Source organism: Bos grunniens, chromosome 15 (assembly GCF_055505025.1).
Source record: "Bos grunniens cultivar Pamir isolate PY7600 chromosome 15, Bosgru_T2T1.0, whole genome shotgun sequence".
Lineage (NCBI taxonomy): Eukaryota > Metazoa > Chordata > Mammalia > Artiodactyla > Bovidae > Bos > Bos grunniens.
In genome coordinates this window covers 12777608-12791521 of record NC_141179.1, presented here as the reverse complement: position 1 = coordinate 12791521, position 13914 = coordinate 12777608, and positions in this window count along the sequence as shown.

Here is a 13914-nt window from a genome sequence, read left to right as displayed (position 1 = left end):
AGCCCTGGGATTTCTTTGGAAGGCATGATACTAAAGCTGAAACTCCAGTACTTTGGCCACCTCATGTGAATTGTTGACTCATTGGAAAAGATTCTGATGCTGGGAGGGATTTAGGGCAAGAGGAGAAGGGAATGACAGAGGATGAGATGACTGGATGGCACCACTGACTCAATGGACGTGAGTCTGGGTAAACTCCAGGAGTTGGTGATGGACAGGAAGGCCTGGCGTGCTGCGATTCCTGGGGTCCCAAAGAGTCGGACACGACTGAGAGACTGATATATATATATATATATATATATATATATATATATATATATGGAATATACCAGGTTTTCTTTAGTAGATCTAAAAAGAAGGGGTCTCTAAATACATGTTCCACTCTGCTCACTCAAAAGTAAGCCAAACTATTTTATGTGAAACTCATAATCTAAAATGGTAAGAAATCTTAAAACTTGACTAAGCTTATGTGAGTTCTTAGAAAAAGTTATAGTATAGTTTGATCTAAATGAAACAAACGAAAGACCAAACATTCGCTGAAACTTTTTCTTATATCGTGACTTATGTTCAGTTAAGTTCAGTTGCTCAGTCGTGTCTGACTCTCTGCGACCCCATGGACTGCAGCATGCCAGGCTTCCCTGTCCATCAACAACTCCCAGAGCTTACTCAAACTCATGTCCATCAAGTCAGTGATGCCATTCACCCATCCTGTCCTCTGTCATCTCCTCCTCCTGCTTTCAATCTTTCCCAGCATCAGGGTCTTTTACAGTGAGGCAGTTCTTCACATCAGATGGCCAAAGTTTTGAAGTTTCAGCTTCAGCATCAGTCCTTCCAATGAATATTCAGGACTGATTTCCCTTAGGTTGGACTGGTTGGATCTCCTTGCAGTCCAAGGGACTCTCAAGAGTCTTCTCCCAGCACCACAGTTCAAAAGTATCATTTCTTTGGCACTCAGCTTTCTTATGTGGCTTATAACATATATATTTAAATATCATTTCATTTAATCAATATTAAATATTTCATTATAAGGTCCCTAAATAACCTATAATACAATATCAATATCAGATGAGAAAACTGACAACCATAAGCATACACTGAAATCTCCCAGAAGTCTTGAATCTTTGTTTAGCAATTTTCTTTTCTTCTTCGATTTCACATTGAAGACTAGAAAGACTGATTTACAATAGTGTTATTTTCACCACAAGTATTGATTCACATACTTAAATTTATAGCAAATGAGGTTTAAATGTATCTGGCAAAACTCTGTAGAAAGATGTATGTTCTTTAAATATATATATATAGTATTTTAAATTGCACACATATATGTCTCAATACACACATACTCAAATCCACATGATTTAAGAAATGAAAAACCCAACTTACAATAGTGTCCTCCATTAAGTTTGCATAGATGGCATTTGTTTTGTTTTGTTTTGAGATGTACTTAGACTGATCTTAGTGACCTAACTATCCTCTTATTATGCTAGGGCTCTCAGAGTTGCTGGGCTCACATCCCAGGACATCTGGACAATCTTCAACACCCAAGCCATGATTCTCCATCTACAATAAATTTTGTCAGGCAATAAAAAGAATAAACAAAATCTTAACAAAATTGCTCTGAATATTTTAAGTGTTACTTGTACTGTCCTTAACAGCCACATTTTTATCAAGAGCAAACTAAAATGTTCAAAAGCAAAAGAGATGGAAACACTGTCCACAGGGAGGAAAGAACTTACAGTTTTTCAGTAGCTTTGCTGTTGATGTCGGCACATCCATTCAAGGAAATTTTATTCTGGCTTTGCATGCTTTAGCAACTAAGATGATTGGGAAGATTCATTCCTTTTCCATTCATTAATCAAATATTTAATTGATACTAGGCACAGTGCTAACAAATCTTTATTCTCTAATTGTGTTTGCAATTATTTTTGTATAAAATTGGAATACATTCAAAGTCCTGATTGAGAAAGTTCTGCTGCTGCTGCTGCTGCTGCTAAGTCTCTTCAGTCGCGTCAGACTCTGTGCGACCCCATAGATGGCAGCCCACCAGGTTTCCCCGTCCCTGGGATTCTCCAAGCAAGAACACTGGCTCCTGCTGCCGCTAAGTCTCTTCCGTTGTGTCAGACTCTGTGCAACCCCATAGACGACAGCCCATCAGGCTCCCGCATCCCTGGGATTCTCCAGGTAAGAACACTGGAGTGGGTTGCCATTTCCTTCTCCAATGCATGAAAGTGAAGAGTGAAAGTGAAGTCTCTCAGTCATGTCTGATTCTTAGCGACCCCATGGACTGCGGCCCACCAGGCTCCTCCGTCCATGGGATTTTCCAGGCAAGAGTACTGGAGTGGGGTGCCATTGCCTTCTCTGGAGAAGATTCTACATTGTGCCAATATAAAAAAAAATAAATAATTAAAGTAAAAATTGCAGTATCATTGCATGGGTACTTTGTAGATAGTTTGTTAGAACAGTTAGTACTTACTCTGTGGCCTTACTCTGCAAATAAATCATCCATCTTGTTTGAAATTAAAACGTATAATTTTACTGGAAGAGTTTTCTTCCATTTACAAAGATATAGCCAATCCAAATGACCAAAATAAGGGAGCGTATTGTTTATTTAACATAAAGAATCTAAGTTGCTCTGTTTGATAACCAAGTCTCTGAAGCTATCTTATTATAATTAAGAAGCAAAATACATTGCATTTTCCTGTTCCTTGTCTTTTATATTTGACTAACATTTGTAAGACACAAGGATAGAAAGGTTACCACAGAATTTATATTTAATAATTATTAATTCACTTATCCAGTGTCAATTGTGGGCATAGCATAATATGCAGAGTCAGAAAAACAACTAAATGAATACTGTGAGCAATCTGAATTCAAGATACTGGTACAGTAGATAATGTACTTTGTGGGAATTTTTACTGAAACAGTATGATAAAAGATGAGTTTATGCTGTATTCATGGAAGTTATGGGGACTTCTGATAAATACAAGTAATAAAAGTAAAGTGGCTTAGACGTTATTGCCTACATTGGATGCAAGACCATCATAAAGCATACTTTCCCAGTTGACCTATCTCCCTACATTTGACATCAAATTCCTCTAAATTGCTGGCATGGCCTTTAGAATCTAAAAGCTAGAAGGTGACTACTTGAGGCTGATGCATTTTTAATAATGGCAAACCTGAGATACATCATGGCAGAAATTGCATCTGATGCCAGGGTGATTAGCATATGTTCCAGCTGCAGCCAGCCCTTCTGCTGATTTCCCCAATGAACTGTGAACCTCAGAAGTGTTTTGCTGACCTTGTATTGAGTGCGCTTTTCCAGAACTCCCAGTTGGAAAGATACAAAATATATTTAATTCACAGTGGCAGCTGTCTTTTGCTTACTGGTGAATTTGGGTGATACTAACACTTGGGACCAAATAATAGCAATGTCATCTTGGATGAAAAGAGATAGTAAATTTCTTAGAGAAAGAGATATTTAAGTTGTAATTATAAATTAACAATCTGAATTTTAAAACCTGTAGGAGAATTTGTCATCCAACATTGTGAATTTGTTCGAATAGTCACTTGAAATGATTGTCTATTTGTCCCAATGCTGCTATCATCGATATAGACAGTTTTGGAACATTGAATTTTATTGGTAAAAAATATCTTATTAATTTAAATGAATTGCCTTTATTTACATATTTCTTCCATTATAATCAGCATTAATTCTACAAATAAATGTTAACTATTTTAGAATTACAAGGAGCTGTACTGCTGCAGTAAGATATTGAAATGGAGTTCTAAACTAATTTTATGAAAAGTCAGTCTTCTGTAATATTTTATGCCATAAAATACTTTATATATGTATCTTATATTATAAATGTTAAACTGTGCATTTTATACTATAAACCTCTACTATTTTTTATAAATGTCATATCCTTCTGTTAAAATCAAATTATTCCAAGGGGCACATTCAGTTCAGTTCAGTTCAGTTCAGTTGTTCAGTCGTGTCCGACTCTTTGCGACCCCATGAATCGCAGCACGCCAGGTCTCCCTGTCCATCACCAACTCCCGGAGTGCACACAGACTCATGTCCATCGAGTCAGTGATGCCATCCAGCCATCTCATCCTCTGCCGTCCTCTTCTCCTCCTGTCCCCAATCCCTCCCAGCATCAGAGTCTTTTCCAATGAGTTAACTCTTCACATGAGGTGGCCAAAGTACTGGGGTTTCAGCTTTAGTATCATTCCTTCCAAAGAAATCCCAGGGCTGATCTCCTTCAGAATGGACTGGTTGGATCTCCTTGCAGTCCAAGGGACTCTGAAGAGTCTTCTCCAACACCACAGTTCAAAAGCATCAATTCTTTGGTGCTCAGCCTTCTTCACAGTCCAACTCTCACATCCATGCATGACCACAGGATAAACCATAGCCTTGACTAGATGGACCTTTGTTGTCATAGTAATGTCTCTGCTTTTGAATATGCTATCTAGGTTGGTCATAACTTTCCTTCCAAGGAGTAAGCGTCTTTTAATTTCATGGCTGCAGTCACCATCTGCAGTGATTTTAGAGCCCCCAAAAATGAAGTCTGACACTGTTTCCACTGTTTCTCCATCTATTTCCCATGAAGTGATGGGACCAGATGCCATGATCTTCGTTTTCTGAATGTTGAGCTTTATAATTCCTAGTAATGTATTGTTCTTAGTACATGAATGTATCAAGTATTGAGTGTTGTAGTCAATAGGCCAGTAAATTCGGAAAACTCAGCAGTGCCCATAGGACTGGAAAAGCTCAATTTTCATACCAATCTCAAGGAAGGGCAATGTCAAAGAATCTTCAAACTACCACAGAATTGCAGTCATTTCACACTCTAGCAAGGTAATGCTCAAAATCCTTCAAGTTAGGCTTCAACAGTATGTGAATGGAGAACTTCCAGATGTATAGGCTGTATTTAGAACATGCAGTTCAGTTCAGTTCAGTCACTCAGTTGTGTCTGACTCTTCATGACCCCATGAATTGCAGCACGCCAGGCCTCCTTGTCCATCACCAACTCCCAGCGTTCACTCAGACTCACATCCATTGAGTCAGTGATGTCATCCAGCCATCTCATCCTCTGTCGTCCCCATCTCCTCTTGCTGCCAACATCCACTGGATAATAGAAAAAGCAAGAGAATTCCAGAAAAACACCTATTTCTGCTTCATTGACTACACTAAAGCCTTTGACTGTGTGGATCACAACAAACTAGAAAAATATTAAAAGATAGGAATACCAGATCACCCTATGTGCCTCCTCAGAAATCTGTATGCAGGTCAGGAAGCAACATTTAGAACTGGACATGGAACAACAAACTGGTTATAGATTGGGAAAGGAGTATGCCAAGGCTGTATATTATCACCCTGCTTATTTAACTTATATGCAGAGTACATCATGAGAAACGCTGGGCTGGATGAAGCACAAGCTGGAATCAAGATTGCCAGGAGAAATATCAATAACCTCAGATATTCAAATGACACTATCCTTATGGCAGAAAGCAAAGAGGAACTAAACCTATTGATGAAAGTGAAAGAGGAGAGTGAAAAAGATGGCTTAAAACTCAACATTAAAAAAATGAAGATCATTACATCTGGTCCCATCACTTCATGACAAATAGTTGGGGAAACAATGGAAACAGTGATAGACTTTATTTTCTTGGGCTCCAAAATCACAGCAGATGATGACTGCAGCTGTGAATGTAAAAGACACTTGCTCATTGGAAGAAAAGCTTTGACCAACCTAGACAGTGTATTAAAAAACAGAGATGTTGCTTTGCTGACAGAGGTTCATACAGTCAAGGCTATAGTTTTTCCAGTAGTCATGTACAGATGTGACAGTTGGACCATAAAGAAGGTTGAGCACCAGAGAATAATGCTTTTGAACTGTGTTGCTGGAGAAGACTCTTGGGAGTCCCTTGGACAACAAAGAGATCCAACCAGTCCATCCTAAAAGGAATCAACCCTGAATATTCATTGGAAGGACTGATGCTGAAGCTGAAGCTGAAGCTCCAACACTTCTGCCACCTGATGCAAAGAGCCAACTCATTGGAAAAGACCTTGATGCTTGGGAAGATTGAAGGCACAAGGAGAAGGGAAATGACAAAAGACAAGATGATTGGTTGGCATCACCAACTCAATGGACATGAGATTTAGCAAGCTCCAGTAGATGGTGAAGGAGAGGAAAGCCTCAAGTGCTGCAGTCCATGGGGTTACAAAGAGTCAGACATGACTGCGAAACTGGAAAAGAACAACACTATTCTTAGATTCTTGCATGAGATGACAGCAAACATAATGAAAAATTTCATTTAACATTTATATAATTTTGTGAAGGAAAATCTTATTTCTATTAAAAACAAAATGTAAAAATAAGTGTCCCATAGTTGAGGCACAGAGATAATGAAATGCTAATTTTTTTAATAGGCTAATGTTGTAAAGAATAATTGGTGTTTTTGAACTGTGGTGCTGAGAAGACTCTTGAAAGACCCTTGGACAGCAAGGAGATCAAGCCAGTAAATCTTAAAGGAAATCAATCCTGACTATCCATTGGAAGACCTGATGCTGAAGCTTCAATACTTTGTCCACTTGAAACAAATAGCCTACTTATTGGAAAAGACCATGATCCTGGGAAAGACTTAAGGCAGAAGGAGGAAAGGGTGACAGAGGATGAGATGGTTGAATGGGATCCCTGATGCAATGAACATGAATTTGGGCAGTCTCTGGTAGATGGGGGCAGGGATGCATGCTGAGCTGCAGTCCATGGGATTGTGAAGAATCTGTCATGACTTGGTGACTGAACAGCAACAATGTTGTAAAAGGACAACAGTAGTCACACAAATCTTGAGACTTTTTTTCATTCAATCAAATACTCACTTGGCAAATAAGTATGAGTTTATTCAGAGATGGAGACTTTTAGATAAAAATGAGTCAGGGAGGAGGAGCTAAGATGGTGGAGGAATAGGACAGGGAGACCACTTTCTCCCCCACAAATTCATCAAAAGAACATTTAAACACCAAGTAAATTCCACAAAACAACTTCTGAATGCTGGCAGAGGACATCAGGCACCCAGAAAAGCAACCCATTGTCTTCGAAAGGATGTAGGAAAAAATATAAAAGACAAAGAAAGGCAAAAGAGGGAGGGATGGAGCTCCGTCCCGGGAAGGGAGTCTTAAAAAGAGAGAAGTTTCCAAACACCAGGAAACACTCTCATGGCCGAGTCTGTGCCAAGCCTTCGAAGCACAGAGGGCAACATAACAGGGAGGAAAAATAAATAAACAATTAAAACCCACAGATTACGAGCCCAACAGTAACTCCCCCAGCAGAGAAGCAGCGCAGATGCCTGCATCTGCTACTAGCAAGCTGGGACTGGGCAGGGAGGCGTGGGCTGCATCGCTTAGAGTAAGGATCTGGCCTGAATGCCCCAAGCGCTATCTGAGCGAACTAATTTGGGCTAGCAAACCAGACTGGGACAACTACCACGCCAAAAGCCAGCCCTAACCTAAGACACTGCCAGGCTTGCGCATGGAACAAAGGACTGAACAGAGATAGCCAGCTGCAGACCATCTCCCTCCAGTGACAGGCAGCCAGAGCCAGAAAGGGGCAATCGCAGCCCCAGAGAGACGTTATCTACAAAACTGTAAGCAGGCTTCTTTGCTAACTAAGACTTCTTGGGGTTCTGGTCAGTCAACAACCGCCTGAGAAGGTGCGCTGGTTATACATCCTGAAAACCGAGTGGCAGGGAGGCGATAAGATGCAGCAACCGCTCTCACCAAACACCTCATCACCTGAGCTGCTAGGACCTGGGGAGGGCACAAAACGCAGGCCCAACCGAGTCTGCGCCTCTGAGGACTACCCGAGTGCCTGAACCTGAGCGGCTTAGACCTGGGAGGTGCAGGCAGCCCAGGGCCAGCCTCAGATGATTCCCGGTGGAGCAACCTAGAACCTGAGCATTGTGGGCAGGGAGGCTACACGCGCCGTGAATGGGGGCAGGCCCAGCGTGGCTGAGGCACTGCGAGCACACGCCAGTGTTATTTGTTTGCAGCGTCTTCCCTCTCCACAGTGCAACTGAACAAGTGAGCCTAAAAAAAAAAAAAAGAAGAAGTGTCCACCACTGCCCCCTTTGTATCAGGGTGGAAATCAGACACTGAAGAGACCAGCAAACAGAAGAAGCTGTAACAGAGGGAACCGCCTTGGAAGAGACAGGTAATAGAGTAAATAGGTAGTCGTTAATACCGACTACATAGGAAGGGGCCTATAGATCTTGAGAAATATAAGCCAGACCAAGGAACTAGCCGAAAATGAACTGACCCCACAATACCCACACCACCACCAGAGAAAGTCCTAGATATATTTTTACTATTTTTATGATCATTCTTTTTTTTTTAATTTTTTAAAAAATTTTAAATCCTCTATTACTCCTTTAATTTTCACTTTTACAACCTACTATTACTTTGCAAAAAAAAAGACCCTGTTTTTTTTAAAGCAAACTTCATATATATATTTTATAATTTTTGTAACCTTGTTTTTTTTTCTTTTTCTCTTTCTTTTTTTTTTTTTTTTTTTCCTTCTTTTCTTTAACATTGTATTTTTGAAATTCCAAACTCTAATCTAGATTTTTAATTTTAGCTTTTTGGTATTTGCTATCAATTTTGTACCTATATATATTTTATAATTTTTGTGACTATTTTTCTCTCTTTCTTTCTCTTCTTCTTTTCTTTAACATTGTATTTCTGAAATTCCAAACTCTACTCTAGATTTTTAATTTATGCTTTTTAGTATTTGTTATCAATTTTGTACCTATATTTTTTTTTATAATTTTTGTGACGTTGTGTTTGTTTGTTTTTTCTCTTTCTTTTTCTTCTTCTTTTCTTTAACATTGCATTTTTGAAATTCCAAACTCTACTCTAGATTTTTAACTTCTGCTTTTTGTATTTGATATCAATTTTGTACATATATTTTCTTTTTATGTGACTTTTTTTTTTCTTTTCCTCTTTCTCTCTTTCTTTCCCTTCTTCTTTTTTTTAACATTGTATTTTTGAAATTTCAAACTCTACTCTAGATTTTTAATTTTTGCTTTTAGGTATTTGTTACCAATTTTGTACCTTTAAGAACCCAATCTTCAGTACCCATTTTTTACTTGGGAGTGAGATTACTGGCTTGATTGCTCTCTCCCTCTTTGGACTCTCCTTTTTCTCCACCAGGTCACCTGTGTCTCCTCCCTAAACCCTCGCTACTCTACCCAACTCCGTGAATTTCTGTGTGTTCCAGACGGTGGAGAACACTTAGGGAACTGATTACTGGCTGTATCTGTCTCTTTCCTTTTCATTCCCCCGTTTTATCCTCCTGGCCACCTCTGTCTCCTTCCTCCCTCTTCTCTTCTCTGTATAACTCTGTGTACATCTCTGAGCGGTCCAGTTGTGGAGTACACATAAGGAAGTGATTAGTGGCTAGCCTGCTCCCTCCTCTATTGATTCCACCTCATCTCATTCAGGTCACCTCTAACTCCCTCCTTCCTCTTCTCTTCTCCATGGAACACTGTGAACCTCTCTGAGTGACCCTCACAGTGGAGAAACTTTTCATCTTTAACCTAGATGTTTTATCAATGGTGCTGTATAGAAGGAGAAGTTTTGAGACTACTGTAAAAATAAGACCAATAACTGGAAGCAGGAGGCTTAAGTCCAAACCCTGTCTCCAGGGAACTCCTGACTCCACGGAACATTAATTGAAAGGAGCTCATCAAACGCCTCCATACCTACACTGAAACCAAGCACCGCACAAGGGCCAACAAGTTCCAGGGCAAGACATACCAAGCAAATTCTCCAGCAACACAGGAACACAGCCCTGAGCTCCAATATACAGGCTGCCCAAAGTTACTACAAAACCATAGACATCTCATAACTCATTACTGGACACCTCATTGTACTCCAGAGAGAAGAAATCCAGCTTCACCAACCAGAACACTGACACAAGCTTCCTTAACCAAGAAACCTTGACAAGCCACCTGTACAAACCCACACATAGCGAGGAAACTCCACAATAAAGAGAACTCCACAAACTGCCAGAATACAGAAAAGACACCCCAAACTCAGGAATATAAAAAAGATGAAGAGACAGAGGAATACCCAGTATGTAAAGGAACAGGATAAATGCCCACCAAACCAAACCAAAGAGGAAGAGATAGGGAATCTACCTGATAAAGAATTCCAAATAATGATAGTGAAATTGATCCAAAATCTTGAAATCAAAATGGAATCACAGATAAATAGCCTGGAGACAAGGATTGAGAAGATGCAAGAAAGGTTTAACAAGGATCTAAAAGAAATAAAAAAGAGTCAATATATAATGAATAATGCAATAAATGAAATAAAAAACACTCTGGAGGCAACAAATAGTAGAATAACAGAGGCAGAAGATAGGATTAGTAAATTAGAAGATAGAATGGTAGACTTAAATGAATCAGAGAGGATAAAAGAAAAATGAATTAAAAGAAATGAGGACAATCTCAGAGACCTCCAGGACAATGTTAAACTCTACAACATTCGAATCATAGGAGTCCCAGAAGAAGAAGACAAAAAGAAAGACCATGAGAAAATACTTGAGGAGATAATAGTTGAAAACTTCCCTAAAATGGGGAAGGAAATAATCACTCAAGTCCAAGAAACCCAGAGAGTCCCAAATAGGATAAACCCAAGGCGAAACACCCCAAGACACATATTAATCAAATTAACAAAGATCAAACACAAAGAACAAATATTAAAAGCAGCAAGGGAAAAACAACAAATAACACACAAGGGAATTCCCATAAAGATAACAGCTGATCTTTCAAGAGAAACTCTTCAAGCCAGAAGGGAATGGCAAGACATACTTAAAGTGATGAAAGAAAATAACCTACAGCCCAGATTATTGTACCCAGCAAGGATCTCATTCAAATATGAAGGAGAAATCAAAAGCTTTACAGACAAGCAAAAGCTGAGAGAATTCAACACCACCAAACCAGCCCTCCAACAAATACTAAAGGATATTCTCTAGACAGGAAACACAAAAACGGTGTATAAATTCAAACCCAAACAATAAAGTAAATGGCAATGGAATCATACTTATCAATAATTACTTTAAACGTAAATGGGTTGAATGCCCCAAACAAAAGACATAGACTGGCTGAATGGATACAAAAACAAGACCCCTACATATGCTGTCTACAAGAGACCCACCTCAAAACAGGGGACACATACAGACTGAAAGTGAAGGGCTGAAAAAGATTTTCCATGCAAATAGAGACCAAAAGAAAGCAGGAGTAGCAATACTCATATCAGATAAAATAGACTTTAAAACAAAGGCTGTGAAAAGAGACAAAGAAGGTCACTACATAATGATCAAAGGATCAATCCAAGAAGATATAACAATTATAAATATATATGCACCTAAAATAGGAGCACCACAATATGTAAGAAAAATGCTAACAAGTATGAAAGGAGAAATTAACAATAACACAATAATAGTGGGAGACTTTAATACCCCACTCACATCTATGGATAGATCAAATAAACAGAAAATTAACAAGGAAACACAAACTTTAAACCATACAATAGACCAGTTAGACCTAATTCATATCTACAGGACATTTCACCCCCAAACAATGAATTTCACCTTTTTCTCAAGTGCACATGGAACCTTCTCCAGGATAGATCACATCCTGGGCCATAAATCTAGCCTTGGTAAATTCAAAAAAATTGAAATCATTTCAAGCATCTTTTCTGACCACAATGCAGTAAGATTAGATGTCAATTACAGGAGAAAAACTATTAAAAATTCCAACATATGAAGGCTGAACAACACGCTGCTGAATAACCAGCAAATCACAGAAGAAATCAAAAAAGAAATAAAAATTTGCATAGAAATGAATGAAAATGAAAATACAACAACCCAAAACTTGTGGGACACTGTAAAAGCAGTCCTAGGGGGAAAGTTCATAGCAATACAGGGATACCTCAAGAAACAAGAAAACAATCAAATAAATAACCTAACCCTACACCTAAAGCAACTAGAAAGGGAAGAAATGAAGAACCCCAAGGTTAGTAGAAGGAAAGAAATCTTAAAAATTAGTGCAGAAATAAATGCAAAAGAAACAAAAGAGACTGTAGCAAAAATCAACAAAGCCAAAAGCTGGTTCTTTGAAAGGATAAGTAAAATTGACAAACCATTAGCCAGACTCATCAAGAAACAAGGGGAGAAAAATCAAATCAATAAAATTAGAATTGAAAATGGAGAGATCACAACAGACAACACAGAAATACAAAGGATCATAAGAGACTACTATCAGCAATTATATTCCAATAAAATGGACAACTTGGAAGAAATGGACAAATTCTTAGAAAAGTACAACTTTCCAAAACTCGACCAGGAAGAAATAGAAAATCTTAACAGACCCATCACAAGCACGGAAATTGAAACTGTAATCAGAAATCTTCCAGCAAACAAAAGCCCAGGTCCAGACGGCTTCACAGCTGAATTTTACCAAAAATTTATAGAAGAACTAACACCTATCCTACTTAAACTCTTCCAGAAAATTCCAAAGGAAAGTGAACTTCCAAATTCATTCTATGAGGCCACCATCATCCTAATACCAAAACCTGACAAAGATGCCACAAAAAAAGAAAACTACAGGCCAATATCACTGATGAACATAGATGCAAAAATCCTTAACAAAATTCTAGCAATCAGAATCCAACAACACATTAAAAAGATCATACACCATGACCAAGTGGGCTTTATCCCAGGGATGCAAGTGTTCTTCAATATCCGCAAATCAATCAATGTAATACACCACATTAACAAATTGAAAAATAAAAACCATATGATTATCTCAATAGATGCAGAGAAAGCCTTTGACAAAATTCAACATCCATTTATGATAAAAACTCTCCAGAAAGCACGAATAGAAGGAACATACCTCAACATAATAAAAGCTATATATGACAAACCCACAGCAAACATTATCCTCAATGGTGAAAAATTGAAAGCATTTCCTCTAAAGTCAGGAACAAGACAAGGGTGCCCACTTTCACCATTACTATTCAACATAGCTTTGGAAGTTTTAGCCACAGCAATCAGAGCAGAAAGAAATAAAAGGAATCCAAATTGGAAAAGAAGAAGTAAAACTCTCACTGTTTGCAGATGATATGATCCTCTACATAGAAAACCCTAAAGACTCCACCAGAAAATTACTAGAACTAATCAATGATTACAGTAAAGTTGCAGGATATAAAATCAACACACAGAAATCCCTTGCATTCCTATACACTAATAATGAGAAAACAGAAAGAGAAATTAAGGAAACAATCCCATTCACCATTGCAACGAAAAGAATAAAATACTTAGGAATATATCTACCTAAAGAAACTAAAGACCTATATATAGAAAACTATAAAACACTGGTGAAAAAAATCAAAGAGGACACTAATAGATGGAGAAATATACCATGTTCATGGATTGGAAGAATCAATATAGTGAAAATGAGTATACTACCCAAAGCAATTTATAGATTCAATGCAATCCCTATCAAGCTACCAAAGGTATTCTTTACAAGCTAGAACAAATAATTTCACAATTTGTATGGAAATACAAAAAACCTCGAATAGTCAAAGCAATCTTGAGAGAGAAAAATGGAACTGGAGGAATCAAACTGCCTGACTTCAGGCTCTACTACAAAGCCATAGTCATCAAGACAGTACGGTACTGGCACAAAGACAGAAATATAGATCCATGGAACAAAATAGAAAGCCCAGAGGTAAACCCACACACCTATGGACACCTTATCTTTGACAAAGGAGGCAAGAATATACAATGGATTAAAGACAATCTCTTTAACAAGTGGTGCTGCAAGAACTGGTCAAAAACTTGTAAAAGA